Below are 7,820 nucleotides of genomic sequence, written 5' to 3' on the forward strand. Positions count from 1 at the left end.
TGAGGGAGATGGAAAAAATGACGAATGTGATTCAGAACACATTTGCTGCCCGCCTTAACCAAATTGACGCATCTATTGAGAAGCTGGAGGGAGGGCTGCAAGCTAACACAGAGAGGACAGCCCAACTGGAGCAAAAATGCACCGTGCTCGAGCAATCGGTCACCAGCCTACAACAAGACTACGATGAGCTGGCGGAGAAACACTCACGGGCTGAGGCTGAACTTAGGGCACAACTCGACAACCAGGAGAATCGTCAGAGAAGGAAGAATTTGAGGATTGCAGGGTTCCCTGAGGGAATTGAAGGTAATGACGCCGTTGCCTTCCTAGAAAAATGGCTACCATCGATATTGGGCCTCCCCGACACGCCGGAGATAGAGCAACGCATGATCCGGAGGAAACCACAGGAGAGTGGATCACCGCGAGCCTTTGTCATTAAACTTCTCCGCTACAAGGATACCACCCAAATACTGAGCACCGCGCGGCAGAAAAGGGATCTCATGCACGGTAACTCCAAAATAATGATATTCCCGGATCTATCTCCAACCTTGCACAAGAAGCGGATGGGTTTTAACGCACTAAAAAGCCGTCTCCGCCAGGGCAACGTTAAGTATGGGATGTTTTACCCTGCAACCTTGAAAGTGGATACCCGCAGTGGGGCGACAAGAGCGTTTAACTCGGTGGATGCGGCAGAGAGATTTCTTCGCAGAGAATACCCGGGCATGTTTGAATAAGATACCTATTTTGGTCTATGAACAGACTGTTGGAAGAGGTGAAACATCAGTGGATACGTCAAAGACAGTGTCGCAGTCTTTGAACTTGATTGGAAACTACAGTAGTCTTTTCTGGAACTAGCTCAGCTGAGGTGAGGACATTTTGAAATAAGTTACGGGACCAATCCGTTCAGTCTCAGGTTCTCATCAATGAGCAGGTGGGAATACTTAAACTACAACACACTCTGATGGGCATAAAGTTTGATGTTAGGGCCCAGTGTATTTTATTTCATTTTTATTTTTATGTTCCTGCTCTTCACTACTGATTGTTTGGGTTGAGTGAGACTCACAGAACTTTGGTTAAAGGTTAAGAGGCAACTGATACTGAGTTATGGCAGTCAAAATGTGTGTTCTTTCATACTTATCCCAGTATAGAAATTAGTTAGTACTGTAGATACTTGGGGTTATGTTCACAACTACAACAAAGAGCGGATCAATTTCTGTATGTTCTATAATCAACATTACGGACGCCAGTTAGTTTTGGGGTTTACCTCTTTAGTTCGGGGAAAAGAGGTCAGGGGTCAGTGTTCGACAGAGGTTTGTTTTCTTTTGCAGCCAATATTTGGGAATGTGTACCTTGTAATTATACAGAGAAAAGAGGGAAATATTATTTTCATGCTTAAGACCATCTTATTATTTGTAGCAAGTTATACCAGTATATATAAGTCCAAGAGGAGTGGACATACTACTTCATAGAAATGTCCCACTTCAGGTAAATTCAGTCACTAAGGACCCTTTAGGAAGATTTGTGATAGTACAAGGGTTATTACACTTAGAACCTATAACACTGTTGTTTGATGTTTATGGGCCTAACACAGATAATCCTCAATTCTTTGAGAAACTGTTCTTTAGCTTATCTGACCTACACACGGAGGTCTACATAGGAGGAGACTTCAACTTAGTTTTGGATCCAATCCTTGATCGGTCTTCGCAGAAACCAGGCTCTCTAACACGGAGTGCTATATGTTTAAAAGAAGAGATGCTGGGATTGGGGCTTGTAGATATTTGGCGCACACTAAATAAAGATACTAGAGAATACTCATTTTATTCTCCTGTCCACAATAGTTATACCCGTATAGATTTATTTTTGATGCCCTCCTCTAAGATACACCAAGTCACTTCCTGTGAGTACTTGGCAAGGACCTTATCAGATCACGCTGCCTTGTTAGTAACTATACCTGCACCCACACCAATTACCAGGTGTAACAGATGGAGATTTACCTCACACCTACTTAACGATTCAGAATTTGTGAATATGATTGGCAGGGAAATTGACTCTTTTTTAGACATAAATCAAAACACTGCAAACCCTAACATTGTATGGGATGCTATGAAAGCTTACCTCAGAGGTCAAATAATAGCTTATAGTAAACGCAGAAAGTATATAACCGAAATCCAACATCTTGAAAAGAAGATTAAGAATTTAGAAAGACAACATATACAGTCGGGTGACAGGATCATTCTCCAACAACTGAAAGCAAGACAGCTGGAATACAACATGCTTAATACACATAAGACAGAAAATGCTATAAAACGTATGAAACATAGATATTATGAACAGGGAGACAAGGCAGGGAAGCTTTTAGCTTGGCAGATAAAGAAAGAGGAGACAAACATGGCTATATATACAATCCAAAAGGATGACATATTCACTAGTAATCCTAAAGAGATTAATGAAGCTTTCTTGAGTTATTACCAGTCACTGTATACATCTCAAGGATGTAACACTGTGAGTATACAGCATTTTTTGGATAAGCTCACTCTTCCTACACTATCTGGTGATAGGAAGGAGATACTAGAGGGCAGTATCACGAAAGAGGAGGTGATGAAAGCTTTGACCTCACTTGCCTCAGGAAAATCACCAGGTCATGACGGATTTCCCATGGAGTTCTTTAAAACATTCACTTCCAAACTGATAGAGCCCATGCTCTTAATGTTTAATTATGCCATAGAAACAGGTAGACTCCCAGAGTCGCTGGAGCAGGCACTGATTATTGTTTAACTGAAACCAGGGAAGGATCCTAAATTCTGCAGCTCGTACAGGCCTATTTCAATCTTGCCCAGTGAATATAACATTTTTTCTAAAGTCCTTGCTTTACGACTTGAAAAAGTACTTCCTGAGGTTATCAACATGGACCAAACAGGATTCATTCAGAATAGATCATCAATTGACAATGTACGATTATTTTTTAATGTAATTTACAGCTCCAAGTCTGACCAAAACCCATGCATTGCAGTATCACTCAATGCAGAAAAGGCGTTCGACCGGGTGGAGTGGCAGTACTTGTTTGAGACGATGAGTAGAATGGGCATAGGTCCCAAATTCACCAATTTGGTCAAACTGCTTTACAAACACCCTACAGCACAAATACAAACTAACAAAGACATTTCGGCTAGATTTACTCTATCACGTAGCACTAGACAAGGCTGTTGCCTTTTGCCTTTATTATTTGCTATTGCGATTGAACCGCTAGCCACGGCTATAAGGTCTAATCCAGCCATTCATGGTATACAAATGGGTGACTGTATTCATACTTTGTCGCTATATGCGGACGATATATTGGTATACCTCTCAAGTCCAGATGAATCTATTCCAGCTCTTATGGACACACTGACAGAATATGGCAAAATATCTGGCTATAAGATCAATATAAATAAAAGTGATGTCATGCCCCTGACCCTCCTGATACTATGTTTCAATGGAGCCCTAATCACATTACCTACCTTGGACTTAAAATTCCAAATGAAGAACATAATTCATTCTCCCTTAACTATACACCGTTACTAAAAAAGACAAAAGAGAACTGTAAAAGATGGAATGATTTATCTTTGTCTATAATCGGGCGTGTTAATTGCATAAAAATGAATGTATTACCAAAATATTTGTATCTTTTTCAGATGTTACCAATTCCTATCCCGAAACAATTTTTTAAACAACTCAACCTTTGCATCACACAGTTTATATGGAGAAACAAACCACCCAGGATAAAGTTGACAACTTTGCAATTTTGAGTGTTTCTATTGGGCAGCACAAATTAGAGCAATATGGGTCTGGCAAACAGCGCAATACCATTCACCTAAGTGGAAACAAATTGAACAGAACCATCTAACAGAGGTGAAACTGGAATCAGTTCCATATATCCGATCGCTTAGCTCTCTCTTGGTGGCAACAACAAACCCAGTTATTGTCCATACTTACAAGATCTGGCAGCAAATTTGGAAGAAAACGGGCTGTATCCAACCTATTTATGACAAGTCCCCTTTCTATTCCAATCCCTCTCTACTTGGAGCTCTTAGAGATGGTATTACAAACATATGGTTTACAAAAGGTATTACAACTTTTGGGAATTTGTTTAAAGACGGAACCCTTCAGACTTTTGAGACGCTCTCATCACAGTATGGACTACCCCACACTCATTTTTTCAAATACCTCCAGGTCAGGCACTTTGTTATCTCTGAACAAGGTGGCTCTCTTCAACTATTAAAAGAGCAGCCTCTAGATAAACTTGTGCGCAGTAAACAGGGAGTGAGGGGGTTTATATTCTACTTTTACTCAGGAATTTCTCAGATTATAGGCTGGGAAAAGCTAGGAGTGAAATGTAAATGGGAAGAAGACCTGGAGTGTAACTTTGAAGAAGGGGTTTGGGAATCATTGTGTACTAGTACTCAGTGTTTTTCTTTTAACTCTAGACATAAAATCACACAATACAATCTTATTCACAGAACATATTATACCCCTGAAAGACTACATAAAATAAAGTCTCAATACTCCCAGTTTTGTCCAAGATGCAAATCGGGAGTAGGAACGTTGGTACATATGTTTTGGACTTGCCCTTGTCTTAATTTGTATTGGGTGTCTATACTCAAAGTGCTTAATGACATTACAGGATTAACCATTCACGCAGAACCAAGAGTAATTCTCCTGGGTGACACATCTATGATGTCAGTCAATAAAAACCAACTCAAATTTATTAGAATTGCCCTTATTACAGCTAACAAATGTATAGTTTTGCATTGGAAAGATGTATTACCACCTACATTTGCTAGATGGATAAATGAACTGACATCATGCATACCGAGTGAAAAGATTATGTATAATTTGAAGGGTAAACCTGAAAAATTTAAAAAGATCTGGGGTGGTTTTCTAGCATATGTGGACACAGTGCCCACAATACAATAATTCTTTTATATTTACACAATGTCAGGTGATGGTTAAACATGCTAATACAACATTTGGTGCGGTTTTTAGCTTTATTTGTTGTTTGTTTTATATTTCTTTTCTACCTATCCCTGCTAGGCACATCCCTTTTGCAACAGTTTTGTTTTAGGCTTATTTTGTCTGTGCTTGTTGGATTTATGTTATACTGAAGGCTAGTATTTTTTTTTTTTTTTGCTTGGTACACACTCTGTATGAATGTATGGTCGGACCTGATAGGGTGGAGTGAGTGGGAGGGAGGGAGGGAGGGTGGGATGGGCTGGTCTGGTACCTACTTGATATATTGTTGTACAATATCCCCTTTCTCAGCTCTTGGGTTGTTAAATAAAAAAATTCAATAAAGATATTGTTGAAAAAAAAAAAAAACCTTTTCGACCTCTTGTACCCAGGATCTAGTTCTTTCGGTCATGACCTAGCCTTCATGACCATAGGTGAGGGTAGTAATAAGTTTGACCAGCAGATTGAGCACTTTGCCTTCCAGCTCAGCTATTTTTTTGTCACATTGGTGCGGTAAAGCAAATCTCCGGCAAATCTCCCGCTCCACTGTCCCCTCACTCGCTAACAAGACCCCAAGAAACTCCTTCAATTAGGGTAAAGACTCATTCCCTACCTGGAATAGGCACTTCGTAAGTTTCCTGCTGAGAACTATGGCCTCAGATTTACAGGTGCTGATCCTCATCCCAGCTGCTTCACATTGAGCTGTAAACCGATCCAGTAAGTGCTGAAAATCACGGAACGATCCATCAAGACCACATCATCTGCAAAAAGCAGTGATAAGATACCTAGCTCACCGAACCGCAACCCCTCCCCACCACGACTATGCCTCGATATCCTGTCCCTGAATATCACAAACATGATTGATGACAAAGCGCAGCCCTGGCAGAGGCCAACCCTCACCTGGAACGAGTCTGACCGAGAACCTGGACACAGCTCTCGCTTAGGACGTACAGGGATTGGATAGCCCTGAGAAGGGACCCCCTCATCCTATACATTACTCCCGCAGCACCACCCACAGTATCTCCTGGGGGACCCAGTCATATGCCTTCTCTATATCCACAAAACACATGTAGCTGGGCATACTCCCAGGCCCTCACCAGGACCCTTGCAAGGGTAAAGACCTGGTCCATTGTTTCCATGAGCAGGACGGAGTCCGCATTGTAATTTGCATTGGAATCACCTTGATATTGTCCTGACATATTGGTGGTGTTGTCATTGCACTGTCAACTGTTGATGTTAATGCCCATCTCACCCAGAACAGAGAGAATAGCAATGGCAATAGTGTGACTCTTTATATATAATATGATATAGCAATAATTTTCAGCAATAATTTAATGAAACATTCATGTATAGATCCCTTTGGGGACAAGTGAAAAATATGTGAGCTGGTCTGTGTGCAATACATGTGGAGAGGAATCTATACTGATTGAAAGATACTTGGCTATTTAATGCTATTTATCATTTCTGACAGAACTTGTTCCTCCATTAACTGAAACTCATCACAAAGCTTTGTGTGTGGGAAGATATGACGCACATTGCACATTTTGGGGAATGCAGACAAGGGGGTCTGCATTCCCAAAACGTGCCATGTGCTCTCTCAAGAATGGGTCGAGCTGACTGATCAATTCTAAACACCCCAAATAATTGTCATAATTGGGCAACCCAAATGTGTGTGTGTGTGTGTGTGTGTGTCCTCTAAAGACAAGCCAATGCTCAGATAGAAATTTCACATCGGCTACGACCCTTTTTTAACGCTTCGGTCCAATACTGGCACTCAGTCAAACTGTTGACGCATTCTAAAATGTGTCCCTCTTCATTGTACTGTTGAATAAGCATTGTCTTGCGATGGGCCTTTGAACCTTCATGTCAAACAACACGCTATTCTACGTGCTTCCGGGATACAGATTCACAGGTTGACAAGTTTTCGGGTAAATAAACCTTTTGAAAAGCTTATCTTTTAACACTTGTATTGTTTCTCAGATTATGAAAAGTCAGCCACCAGATTCTGTCACAGGATCAGTCCTTTCCTAACCCTTTTGATATAAAACAATATCAAACATAATACATTTATGATCAGAGATAACAATCATTCAATTTTAGAGAGCTTAGTGTCATGTCCAAGGTTAAAAAACTTGGTCAAGGGTATGACCACGGTTATGGGTGGACCCTTTACATGTTGTAAAAGGTTAAAAGACTCAGTTACACTAATAAAATCAATTGCTGGAACATTTGTTGCATCATTTACATGGAAATTAAATTCACCAACCATAATCACTTGATCATATTTGAATACCGCAGCAGCAATACAATCAGATAACTCAGATAAAAATGTGCTGTTCAGTTTTGGTGGACAGTAAATGACAATGCAACATATAGGATTAGTGCAGCTGATAAGAAACCTGAGAGCCTCAAAGCCCATAAGAGGTTTATACAATATATACCTCATATTTAGATAGATATTTGATGTGTACATATTAAAGAGACAGTGTGAAGTCAAACTGCAGTATATAGTATAGTATACAATTTATAATGTGTAGTTAGTGGATGTTAGTGTTACAGGTTAATTGCACAGGGATTTTTTCTGACACTATGTGACTCATGTTAACTGTTTATGATGTGCACTGTTGAACAGTGTATCACTCTGATGAAGTGTTGACTACCACCCTTACACATTTGGGAGTTTATATTATAAATAGATGGGTGAAATAAAGTCTTAGCATTTCTGCCTCTGTCCTCGTCCATTCCTCCATCACCTTTCATCTATCCATCTAAAATTACTTTTCCCTTTCTTCTCATCTCTATTGGAATTCCATACCTCCCCTCTTCTTACTTTTCTT

Source organism: Sander lucioperca, chromosome 4 (genome assembly GCF_008315115.2).
Source record: "Sander lucioperca isolate FBNREF2018 chromosome 4, SLUC_FBN_1.2, whole genome shotgun sequence".
NCBI lineage: Eukaryota > Metazoa > Chordata > Actinopteri > Perciformes > Percidae > Sander > Sander lucioperca.